The sequence below is a fragment of the Pinus tabuliformis genome, chromosome 4_1, assembly GCF_031772625.1.
Source record: "Pinus tabuliformis cultivar Carrire ecotype Pingquan chromosome 4_1, CPIR1, whole genome shotgun sequence".
In the NCBI taxonomy this organism is placed as follows: domain Eukaryota; kingdom Viridiplantae; phylum Streptophyta; class Pinopsida; order Pinales; family Pinaceae; genus Pinus; species Pinus tabuliformis.
In genome coordinates this window covers 365,528,337-365,542,312 of record NC_142303.1, presented here as the reverse complement: position 1 = coordinate 365,542,312, position 13,976 = coordinate 365,528,337, and positions in this window count along the sequence as shown.

Genomic DNA, 13,976 nt, shown 5'->3' with positions numbered 1-13,976 from the left:
AAAATAATATATCGGGTCCGCTCCTTATCGTTATATAACATCGTCTATTTGCCGATGGCTGATCCGATGGATCGGATGCGATATGGTCATTAACCATGCTTTATAAATATATCGGGTCCGCTCCTTATCGCTAAATAACATTGTCTATTTGCCGATGGTTGATCTGATAGATCGGATGCGATATGGCCATTAACCATGCTTTATAAATATATCGGGTCTGCTCCTTATCGCTATATAACATTGTCTATTTGCCGATGGCCGATCCGATAGATCGGATGTGATATGGCCATTAACCATGCTTTATAAATATATCGGGTCCGCTCCTTATCGCTATATAACATTGTCTATTTGCCGATGGGCGATCCGATGGATCGGATGCGATATGGCCATTAATCATGCTTTATAAATATATCGGGTCCGCTCCTTATCGCTATCGGCGGTTTGCGATGGATGCGATATATTATAAAGTCCCTTTAAAGTTCCCATCGGGTCTGCCACTTCTTATCGCAATCGGAGGATTGGGGTGGACGACCCTTTATGCATTCTGATATACTGCGTACGCGATATTATTATAAACCACATTTGATATGCCATCGGGTCCATATGTTATCGCAATCGGAGGATTGGGGTGGGCGACCCTTTATACTGCGGATGCGATATGATTATAGACGCCTTTAATACCTCCATCGGGTTGGCCTCCTCTTGTCGCAATTGGCATTCGGGTGAGGCAGGGCTTGACCGATTGCCGCGGATGCGATATTATTATGGACCAAGTTTAATGCCACCATCGGGTCCGCTCGCAATCGGAGGTTTCAGCGGTGTCACATAGCCGAACCCCTGACGTGCATATATGCCGAAATATATACATTAACACATATAACTGTGTTTATCCGCCAAAAGGGGAAATGCCTTTGATTATTGTAAAATGCATATATATGGGATTTGGGCGCCCAACAACTCTCGATAGTGTTAAAGCATGCATATATGGCCTGATGACTCCCGATAATGATTAAGCATGCATCCAAGGGTTTTATACGCCCGATTCCTCCCGATAAGCTCCCGATAAGCTCTTCTATCTTGGTAGTGTCTTCCAAAGACCTCCTTGCATATGAGGGTGCCTTTATTACTCCGATAGGCTTCCGATAGTTGTGTATGCTCATCTTCTTTGGCATATATATGTGACATATACATATATATGGCTCCTCTTGTCTCCTCTTGGATCCTCTTGGCTCCTCTTGCTCCATCATGGTGTATATAAGAGAAATGACCATCTAAGAGAGGGTTGCCATCAAGTTCAACATATGTTCATAATGCCACAATGCCAACAACTCATACCTGTTTAAAATAGATAAAAATGCTTCACAAGCTACATCTTTAAAGTGAAAAATAAACAAATTAACAAATTATTTATTCAAAAAAACTTATAAAAGGAGCTTCCGTAAATTCATTTTTACTGTTTGACTTCAGATTGAGAAAAGAGAGCTTTTGGTCAGAAACTTCCCGTGAAGATTGCAGAAAATCCGTCCATTGGAATCGAATGCAGTCTCCTCCAGGTAATCTACATCATCCTACTCTTTCATTTCTTCCGTTTCAAATTTGTTTTTAGACATTGATTTCGTTTTTTAAGTAATTTTTTAGGTTAAAACCTGCGCGCGAGGGTCCGCAGGCATAACACAGGTAACCTGCGGACCCCGACTTTTTCGTAAAAGGAAAAACGTCATGGGTCCACACCTGTCGTGAAGGAAAAGTACGGACCCACGCACTGTCTCTAACAGAGAGGGTGCGGTCCCCGCAGCAAAGGTTTTTAAACCTAAATTTCTCAAATTTCATCCAAAAATTTTGATTTTAGATATTCTAATTCGCCTTTTTATTGAATGTAGAGTATACATCATGCTTGATTGGCGAGAACGGGAGCACGAGGATGTAGATCTCGCTGCGATAAATCATCAACCTTCGATTGATGCATTGAAGGCATGCGGCTTATACAAATTCTGGGCCATACCTGGCATGAGGGCCCAAGTGGACTTTTTGCAGTGGCTGGTAGACAGGTGGAACATACAGGACCAATGCTTCTTCATTGGTGGTCACCAGCTTGAAATGGAGCCGGAAGACATTTACTTCTTGATTGGTTTGCCTAAGATAGGTGAACACTTGACTCTATTCGAGACTAGGTCAGGTGGCCAGTCTGTCAATAGCCTCCAGCTAGAGTTTTGCAATGACTAGACTAGAGACAAAGGGATAGATATCAAAACCATATCCCTTCCTGAACTGAAAGTGATTGCATTTACTGTTACCAGGCTCTGCGGAAGTGCAGCACTACATATAGCCACTGGATCCAAAATGCAGATGGCATTAGACTGCTTTCGAGGAACCATCTTCAACTGGTGCGATGCTGTGTTAGCTAATATAAAAGGCCAACTGACTAGAGCAAAGAACAGACAACTGAAGACCTTTGGATATGGTGCTTTAGTTGTGAGCTTTGGTCTGGAGAGGGTTTCAATGTTGGTCCCACAACATCTCATTGTTGGAGCTGGACTTCTCCGAGAGCCCAAAATGATGCGTTGGGTTGCAGTTATGGCCCATCATCTTGAGGAGGGGACAGAAGGCGTTCGATTCACTCCTGAGTATTTTCATTGGTTGGAGAACCAAGTTTTTGCTATTCAGGACTTTCCTTATGCTAGGGTAGATTATTGTGGTGACCCAGACATGGCTCTTCCACCAAGAGAGAAATGGGATGACTCAGGTAAAATCATTTTCAACATTTTATAATTTAACTTTTTTTTTTGTTTTTATTTCGTCCAAAAATTGATAGTAAAAGTTTCAAATGCAGATGTTGGTCCACGGAGACCAGCGACTCTCCGACCATATGAGAGGAAACAACCAGCTGCAGTAGCACCCACAGGATGAATCCATAGAGACCTTGGTCGAATTGGACAGTCATCTAGAGCGTTTGACAGTAGACATTCTGGAGACTAGCATAGATGACATTCCTCTTAGGCTACAACGCTATGTGAGTGGGGTCCCAGGACCTTTCAGGAGGTTCCTTTGTAAGGTGTCCCATATAGTGGTTTCTTATCGTGATCATCACCAGTGATAGGATGATCGCTTGTTGTAGACGCATATGACATTTTTTGCTTTTTGTACTATCATTTTTGCCGATCATAAGGTGTTTTTCAACCTATGATTGAAGACGATGTATATTTGACACACTTATACGCTATACTATATCACTATTAATAGCTTATCTTGTAAAACATGTTATGAAATGTTTTTAAATTTACTTGTATGGTTATTGCAAATGCCTACTTAACATTCGAGAAGCAATTGCATCTGCTAATGTATTTAAATATCTTGGAATATGCTTGTTAGAGTCGGTCTGGTTAGCCCTCCGTCAGAGATCAAAACTCTTTGTGCATTTCAATTTTAGGTGTTCTGCTCCATTCACTTAGCTGCATTTTGCTAGGGGCATGCCATGATCTGATGGAGAAAGTCATGCTCATCATTTCCCCTCATGTCTGGCTACTGCTGGCTCAGGTCTTTTGCCAATAATCACCAAAGTCCATGATAGTCAAGGTCTGGTCCTTTACAGGACAAACTCATTTTCTATGTTTGGGTCTAGTAATTCATCAATTTGGTCTTTGAAACATGTCCAGTAAAGCCATGCAGGCTAGAGGGAGGCCCTTACATAGCTATGGTTCAGAGAGCTTCATCGTCACGTGGATAGACTTCGACTCTTCTTCAAAACTCTGTTTTGAAGAAAAGTAAAAAAAGGTCATTTATGACAAAATTTTCCAAAAAATCGCCAGTTGGCTTTGCAGTCATGGTTTCCGTGTCCAAATGCTCTGTCATGTAGTCCCTGCAAAGATGTGCCGAAAAATTCATTATTTGAGCCAAAATGTCAAAGGGGAAGTGAAAATCAGTGTGTTTTAAAGTCAGTGAAAAAGTGCAAAACACAACATTAGAAAAATGGGTTTTCAAAGAAGAAAAAATTAAACCCATCTCTTCCAAGGCTATATATACATGTTTTTACCCAAATCAAAGACATTGTGCTATTACAAGACTTGGAGAAGACATTGCAAAGGTGTGAGTTTGAGATTGGAGTGTTTGAGTGAGTGGGAGTAGGTTTTAGAGGGCACGACACACATACCCAGGAGCGTGGCGCACATGCAACCAGCCCAAAGTTGAAAGTTTACACAGGCGTGACACATACCCAGCGCGTGGCGCACAGAGACCAGGGGCCGAGAAACATTGCCAAACCACTCCAAATTTTGGTGAAGGCTATCAAATCAAGAGGTAAGCCTTACGACATCACCTGTTCATCAAATTTTATCAATGATATGATGTTTGTTGAGATGTTTGAATGTCACCAAAATGCATAAGGTCAACCATAAGAAATCACCAAGAAAATGATGGTTAGGGTTTCTAAAATGTGTTGTTAGTGCCAAGGTTTCACTCCACTCACCTTTTCCCCTCACCTATCATTTTTCCCATCTCCCCTTGATCATTTTTTCTAAAACCCCGCCCTAAATCACTACCAAACCCTCTCCCTATTCCTCCACTATTTGGTCAACTCAAAATCACCACAAGACCAGCTCATTGTGCATTCAAGGCGGTGAAAGAAAGGTGCAAGGTCGAAGGGTTGAAAAGTGAAGCAATTTGGAGCAATTTAGGGTAATCTCAGAGCACGCGGTGCACACACGAAGGAGCATGGCGCACTCATTAGGCGTGGCACACTCAGAGCCCGTCCACTGTGTAAATCTGCCACTGGCGCGGTGCACTCATAGCGCACGGCGCACTGGGCATTGTGCACAGCGCACAGGGATATAAAGCCCAGAAACCAAATAATTTGCCTAAAATTTTTGTGGATGCTCATCAAATTTGAAAGGTAGGCAACCTACCTCCACTCTTGCATCAAACTTGAAAGGAATAACATGGTTTTAGGATTATAAATCAAATGCAAAATTTTTTATAAAGCCAAGAAAAGAAGACACAAAGAAAACATGATCCTAGGGTTTGTGCTATAGTGACAGTGTTGCCAAGGTGATTCCTACCCTACCCCCATTTCTCATTCCCCTATGCTATTGTCCCTATAATCGCTACCCTAAACCCTACCAAAAAATCATACTCCCTTTCCCCCCTTCCTATTGCTCAAAAAACCCAAACCCACCTTGCAAACAACACAAACCCTACCCCATCAACACTATACCCAAACTACTCCAAAATCCCTGAAAAATCTCTCCCTTTAACCCCTATTCCAATTTCATCATTCCCCTCCTAATACTCCCTGTTTTATTGTCCCCTTGGTGGCAGATTGTCAGAGCAACTACCAGCTTCAGTGGAATCAAAGGGCAGCATAAAACTCAGGGTACAAACAACAGTAATGGCATCTGAAGTTTCATCAGAATATGAGGAGGAGACCCACAATGATACAGCTTCGGGAGAAAGGGCCCACAAGAGACATCACTGGAGTGGCAGACATCTTAGAGATGAGCCAAACACCCTCACCGAGTTGCAGGCATCCACTCTTGCTATGTCTTGTTTCCAACACTTAGCATGTTTTGAATTTTGTTAGAGGGTGGAAAATATCAGAGTTCATCATGAGTTGGCCTGTCTTTTTTCACTTCACCTACATGGAGGATAGTCTATCTTGGCTGAGGTCACTTTCACATTGACATCCGAAACCATATCAGTGGCAACAGGCATACCAAACATTGAAGAGCAGTGGCATAAGAAGAAGAAGCTAGAGAGGCATCATTATGAGCCTTACATCAAAGACAACTGTTTGAGCCACCTCACGAGAGTTTTTCCATTCAGATTTTTGAAAGATGAGTATGCCCTGCTCATGAAATTGATCATGAAGTACTTCAGTTGCAAGGGGAGGTTTTCTCACCTTTATGCCTGTCACATCAGGTTGCTCATGCACTTTACTAGGGTGCGGATGATGAACCTCCCATTTTCCATCTGTGGGAACATATAGAGGATGAGAAATTTCATGCAGCACAAGACCCCTCAACAGTAGCTCAACAGTGTGTATCACTTTTCCCTTATCCGGATTTTTGTGGACCATCAGTTGGGATTGCAAGGTATTTCTTGGGAGGACTTCATCTCCTGTGACTTCTTCAGTGCTCCACAGGTGGTTTCAGAGGTAGAGCATGAGATAGGGGGCCCATCTCATTAGTATGAGCTACATGAGACTGCTACTATGCTAGTATACATCACCTATCAGAGAGGCAGTAGACCCTTATTTGCAGCAGCAAAGCAAGTGTTATCTCCACCCGGGGTGGAAGGGGCCTCGCTTCTGACATCAGCATCACAGGAGTAGGGTAAGGGTAAGGAGCCAGTGCAGGAGGAAGGGCCATCAGGTGAGTGAGAGACCGAGTTTGTTCTCCTCCAGGATGATGAGACAGATGCAGAACCAACAAATGCGGAGCTTACAGAGATCATCAAGGACCAGCAGTCACTAATTGAGTCCTTATCCCTTGACTTAGAGAGGGCCAAATGGAACATGAAGTACCTAGAGTAGAGAAACAAACAGCTTGAGGACCAACAGACGATCATGGAGCTACAAAACATTCGTGAGCATCGCCACGCTGCTCAAAGAAGAAGGGTTGTGCTCACATCTTTGGAGCAAGCAATCAATGAGGATTGGGAGGCCAACCTTGAGAGGGTCAACATGCATTTAGAGAGGCTGCTAGATAAAGCCAACTAGGACCTTGATCTACTAGGACATATGGCTTTCCGTTACAGGGTGCGAAACATGAGTGCACGGGCCCGGATAAGGAACTTGAAGGCAAAATTGAGGAAAGCAACAAGAAGATCAAAAAGGGGAAAAGAGCAAGATCAGCTTCAAATATTAGCTGAGGCTTCCTTGGCCCATCATAACACCCCATAGAGATCCTCCAGCCCAAATTTCAAAAAATTTGGGGAAATTTTGGTCACTTGGTAATTTTTTGGGTAAAAAACAGGGATTTTCTCCCTGTGCGCTGCGCCACTGGCGCGACGCTAAAATTATAGACCTCCAAATGAGGAATGGCTTGCAGATTTGGATTCTGCATGGAAAATTACAACTACTGGTGTCTGGGAAAGATATTTGGGCAAGATCTGGGTCTCCTAAAGGTCAAAAAACACCCAAAAATGGCCTCTCTGCCACTTTTTTGACACACAGAAAACAATTTTGGGAGAATGGAGATTTGGAGGGGCCAATGAGCACCAAATTTGAAAATTTCAGTTGGGTTAGGAAGTAGACAGGATACGATTTCCAGAAAGCCCACTTGGGCACATTTTGGACACCTTAAAGTTCCCTAAAACAGGCCCCAAATTTGCGCGAAGCACAGGAAAAATGGCGCTGCGCACAGAGGAAAAAATTGCCAATTTTCTTCCGTTTTGCGAAATTTCGGTTCGCGACTTCTCCAAGTGGGCCCGCTCATCTACACTTCAGTTTTTTGGCACCAAAGGTGGAATTTAAAGATTTTTTTCTCCATATTGGCTTCTATCCAAGTGGCGAAGGAAGGCAAACGGTCACCCCAAGCCAAATGTCATGTTTGTAGCGCTGCACCTGTAGCTGATGGTTGGCTCTCCATCTCCATTTTGTAATGATTCGAGTAACTCCCCAACCCTTGGGTGTTCTATCTCTTGCTCACACATTCTTTATATTGTATGCAAGTTATTTGCAAAGGGTTAGTTGGCTTGTAACTTCTGGGAGACTGTGGGAAAGAAACTTTGTTTCTTCACTGTGTATTTTTGACAGAGAATTAATGAAAGGCAGTGGCTCTGTTTCATGAGATTCTTATGGTTGGGAGTGTAGAAAATGTGTCTCTTATGTTTCCATATGTAATTTCGTTATGTTTCATAATTCAATTCATGTTCATTTCCAGTGAAATTTTCTAAGTGAGATTAGGTAGAATTCAATTTTATTGCTCTGCTTGTGGGAAAATTTCATGTTCAGTGTTATTCTTCTGTTGAAAAGGATTCATGTAACTATGCCATTTTCACTTTCTTCAACAATCTATACATGCCGCGTTACCTCAAACTAAATTCTAACATTTTCCACCTACCTTGCCTCACAGAATAACCTATGCCTTTGTATTAAATTCTCTGTTCTTTGCTGAGCATCGTCCCATATCATCCCAGAAGCTCGATCATTCATGAAAATTGTTTCCAGAATCCCTATTCACTTACTAGCCTAAGGTAAATATTTCATTGTAAGTCATCTCAGACCATTTTCGATTATCTATTCACTGAGTGTGACTCGAAGAGAGCCCTCTCCTGCTCTGATAGGGCTAGCTACCAGACTGAGCGTGGTTTGTCGTTACCCTAATTTTTTCCTTCCTTCAGCCTAAGGTAGATTTAGGTGCTAACATAGTGGCGAATCCACTGGGGGAAAAGTTGAAATCAAATACCCTTGTTTCATAATAATTCTAAGCTTCCGGATGATGAGCTTAGGATTGGAAAGGCTGAGTAAGTTGGTTGTGTCCTGTGATTTTTCTCAACAGCACGTTGGCTTTAAGACGATATACCAGAGCCAATCCAGACCCGAATTCTCCTCATGTTTACAGAAACCCCAATTTGATCCCAAGACTCCTTTGTCAAGAAAGCACCATAACTCCCGTGTTCAAATCCCATTCATGTCTCGACATTTTTGAGTATCTTGAAGAGCTTGAGTTTGATGAACGGTTTGAGATATCATTGTTTGAGTCTAAATCCAAAAGGGCTATTGACTATACTGTCCCCAATCCACAATTTCTTGTAGACCTCGAAACAGAAAGAGCTAATAGATTAATTGATAATTACATTGCAACATAGCCCCAAACTCCAATTGCAAGCCCCTTGCAAACTATTCACACTCCTCCAACACCTCCAAGGCCAAATCCACCGAGAATGATGGCTGCCCGTTTTGCACCCCTTGTTCTACCCCAAGCTCTAGATGATATGCCAACAGATTATCAAGGTAAAATACCATTTTTTGATGGCACTCCTTACAACATTACTGCTTAGCAACATGTAGACAAAATGGCAGACTTCTATGAACTTCATGAGATTGATGCAGAGAACGTGGAAATGAGGCTCTTTGTACAAACATTTGCTGGTGATGTGAGGAAATGGTTTAGAGGTTTGCCGGCAGCAAGTATCACTACCTTGGCTGAACTACAAAGACAATTTTTGAACCAGTGGGAAGTGAAAAAGAATCCCCTTCAAATTCTGGCCAAATATGAACAAATCAAACGGAACGCTGGTGAGTCAGTCCAAGACTATTGTGTTAGATTTAATGCAGTATATAACGAAATTCCAGATCATCTAAAGCCACCTGTGGGACTAGGAATGATGAAGTTTCCAGATGGTTTTGATGCTGACATGGCGTACCAATTAAGAGAGAGAGAACTGGCCACAATGGAAGACATGCAGAAAATTGCGGTCAGCGTTGAAGAAAATTTGCTGTCCAAAAGAGCTAGAGCGAAAGCAGAGAAGAAAACTACTGTGAAATAAGAATCTTCTTCAATGGATCAACTTCTCAAAAGGGTAGAGAAAATGCTTGAAGGGGTAAAACTTGACAAGCTAGAGCCACAAGTTAGGAATCCTAACTTTCGTGGCCAACAACAGCCACAATATAGAATAAGACAGAGAGATCAGCGAACTCAAGAGCAAACAACACAACAGCCGGTACAAACACCTTTGCAGTAGAATTTTGTGCATGGACCGGAGTCAAATGAGGATGAGAATGTAATAGGCGAAGAAAACCACCTCTTTACTCCAGATGAGCTGCCTACTTACATTATTGAAGAGGAAGAATGTGCAGTGAATTCAGCTGCACACCAAGACACTGATTTTATTCTAGCTAGCGACATTGTGTTGGAAGAAGAATCAGAGGAATATCAAAGGGGATATATGAATGCTTTTTCTGCACAAAAACAATGATATTCACTTAGAAACAGAGATGTGCTGGCCAAACCAATTCAGAAAAAGAAGGAGGTTGAAACATCAAAAAATGATTCATCATCTACACAAAGAAAAGGAAAGGAGGCGGTTGGTCCGGAGAGCAGCAAATCAAAATCAGTAGAACAATCACAGCAGCAAGCTACATCAAAGGAAAAGGAAAGGAAAGAGATCCGAGTCAAAGAGGTAGAAAAGACTCCTGCTTTTAGCTTAGAGAATGAGATTTCTAAGTTAAAGGTATCCATCCCCTTGACTGAAATAATGAAGAACAACAGTTATAGAGGACATATTTCTAAAATGTTGAATTTGGACCCAATGTCCGACATGGTAAAGGTAGAAGATGATCAGCCTGAAATGATTTTTGGACCAACATCGAATGGTGAGTCTCCTAATAGCGATGTGCCACCCTTCTATATCAGTTTATGATTGCATGATTTTGTGTTACAAAATGCCATGTTTGATTCCGGAGCTTCTCACAATCTCATGCCCAAGGCTATCATGGATAAGCTTGGTCTGGACATCACCCAACAATATCATGATCTCTATTCATTCGATTCCAACAGAGTAAGATGTATAGGACTCATCAAAGACTTAGTTGTGAGTTTGGATCAGCTTCCTATGAAAAATGTTTTGATGGATGTGGTGGTAGCAGATATTCCTCCAAGGTTTGGCATGCTTCTTTCCAGGTCTTGGGTAGCGAAATCGAAAGGGACACTACAGTTGAATTTCTCCTATGCAACAATCCCGGTGTTTGGACAAATGAGGAAGTTATATCGGGAGCAGAAAATGAAATATATGATCACCAACAAGGAGAAACCTATAAATCATCCTATTAACTATGTACATACAGATTTAGAGTCTTTTGTTTTGTTTTCAGATAGTTTAAATGATATAGATAGTCATATAGTAGAAGCAGATGACATTCAGGAAATAACAGAAAATTTCAGAGAAATTTTGAGGAAAGAAAGACAAGAGAAACAGGAAAATGTTGGGAAATCAGCTGAAAGTAATGGACAACAAGCAGACAAGGCACGAGAAACAGATTTCCAGCACTTACAAGAGGAGGAAGAAGGCTTGTGGACCATGAATTTCGATGGAGCAATAGGAAATGATGGTGCTAGAATTGGAATTTGGGTACACAGTCCTTTCTCCGTCCCAAACAAAGTGCCTAGCAGCGTGAGGGTTTTCTCTTACAAGCTGGACTTTGAGTGTTCAAACAATGAAGCTGAGTATGAAGCTCTGATTGCTGGCCTAAAGATTCTTAGAAAGCTGAATGCAAAAAGGATTTTGGTATATGGCGACTCCGAATTGGCAATAAAACAGGTCAGAGGTGAGTATCAAGCAAAAAATCCTAGGATGCGGGCCTATCGTAATGTAGTTTTAGACATCTTGAAGTTATTTTCAGAATTCACCTTGACATGTGTGCCTCATATACAAAATAGTATTGCTGATGCTCTTGCCAAGGCAGCAAGCAGTTTGAAGATCCCCATGAACTCTAGCAATAAATTTGAAATCCATGTCAAGAATCGTCCAACCATTCCAAACAATCAGCAATATTGGCAAGTGTTTCAAGATGATGAGGAGATTAAGTATTTTCTGCTAAACAAAGGCAAGTTCAAAGAAACCTCAATTGATGTAGAAAATGATGAGGGCAAAGGGATGGTACAGATGAAGTGCAGATCAATGAAATGGACGTATTGCAGCTGAAGAATAACATCATTCCTAAAGGCTTGATACCTCTAGAGGAACTTCTTGATCAGGATGATGTAGCCCACAAGCCAACATTGTAGCCAACAGAGAAGGGTGTAGAAGAAGTCAACATCGGTACAACTACCAATCCAAAGTTGGTAAAATTGTCCAAAGCATTACCGCTAGAGATCAAGGACAAATACATCAGTTTGATGGCTTCATTTGCAGATGTGTTTGAATGGGACTATTCTGATTTAAAGACCTATGATACAAATATTATTCAGCACACAATACCCATCAAGCCCAATCAAAAACCATTTAGATAGAAGCTGAGAAGGATAAATCCAAAGTTGCTGTCGTCTATCGAAAAGGAGGTAAACAGGTTGTATAAGTCAGGTATCATTGTGCCCATCAGATTTTCAGATTGGATATCTAACTTAGCGCCTGTATGCAAGAAGACCGGTGAGATCTTCCTATGCATTGATTTCAGAAATCTAAATAAAGTCTCATTGAAGGACAACTATCCACTGCCCAAGATGGACCATATACTTCAGCGAGTAGTGGGGGCATCTCATATGTCACTGCTTGATGGTTATTTTGGATATAACCAAATTTATGTCCATGAAGATGATAGAGATAAGACGGCATTCCACTCCATGGGGAACCTTTCACTATGCCAAAATTCCCTTCGGTTTAAAGAATGCAGGTGCCACATTTCAGCGGGCAATGGACTTGGCTTTTGCAAATGAGAAGGATGCTTTTTTGGTGGTGTACCTGGATGATTTGACAGTATTTTCCAAATCTGATGAAGAGCACATGCATCACCAAAAAATTGTCTTTCAAAAGTGCAGGAAATATGGTCTATCGTTGAATCCTAAGAAGAGTTTGTTCACCGTGGAGGAAGGCAAATTACTTGGGCACATCATTTCAAAGGATGGCATTCGTATAGACCCAACACATGTGCAAGCAATTCAGCGAATTGATCTGCCTAGGAACAAAAAAGATACAATCATTCAATGGTAAGATGAATTTTCTGTGTCGCTTTGTGCCTAATCTTACAGAACACTTAAGAGAAATGACCAACATGCTTAAGAAGGACAGCCAGGTGAAATGGACAGAGGAGGCTGTAAAATCTTTCAACTTGGTCAAATTGGCCCTTTCTTCAGCTCCAGTTCTAGGCAGCCCGGACTACACTCAGGATTTCATATTGTTTTCATTTGCTTCTCATCACACTATGGCAACGGTATTATTGCAGAAGAGAGATGATCGTGAAAGACCCATTGCATTCTTCAGCAGGGCTATATGGGATGCAACTTTAAAGTACAACATCATTGAGAAGCAAGCCCTGGCATTGGTGAAGGCATTGAAGGATTTCCGGGTATATATCCTACATTCTCACATTCTGGCCTATGTTCCTAATACTGTTGTAAAGGATGTTTTAGTGCAGACCGATCCGGAAGGGAGAAGAGGCAAATGGATTGCAGCCTTGCTGGAATATGATGTGGAAATAAAGCCCAAAAAGCTGGTCAAAAGACAGGGGTTGGCGAAGCTAATGGCCGAATCAAACTTGCATGCCTTGGACATAAATCTAATCGCTGCCATGTCCGATGAGAATGAGGAAATATCATCCGCTCAGGTATCCAAAATTTTTTCTTTGTCCCCATGGTATTCAGATATAATATATGTGCGGAAAAATCTATCACCACCGCTCGACATGACTAGAAACAAAGCGAGAACACTCAAATTGAAGGTTTCCAAGTTTTGTATTTTGAATTCTACACTATATTGGAAAGATCCTGGTGGCATTTTGTTAAATTGTTTGGTGGAAGAGGAAGCAGAGAAAGTCATGGAGGATTTCCACGGAGGAGAGTGTGGTGGTCACCTTTTTTGGAAGTCAACAGTGAACAAAATTTTGAGAGAAGGGTACTACTGGCCTACTTTGTTTGTTGATGTGTATAAGATGGTCAAGCGCTGTCGTAAATGTCAGATTTTCGAAAGAAAACAGAAATTACAGCCTTTGCCACTTAAGCCTATTGAGGTGAGCACTCCCTTCTAGCAGTGGGGGTTGGATTTCATTGGGGAAATTCATCCCGCCTCTTCCGGATAGCATAGATGGATCCTTACAGAGACCGACTATTTCACAAAATGGATTGAGGCAGCTCCTACCAAACAAGCTATAGACACAGTAATCATTTCATTTCTCGAAAATAACATCTTGTCTCGCTTTGGTTGTCCAAACAGATTAATCACCGATAATGCAGCAGCTTTCAAATCGAAAAGGATGGTAGAATTTTGTCATAAATATCACATAATTTTGGGTCATTCAACTGCCTATCATCCGCAAGGCAATGGATTGG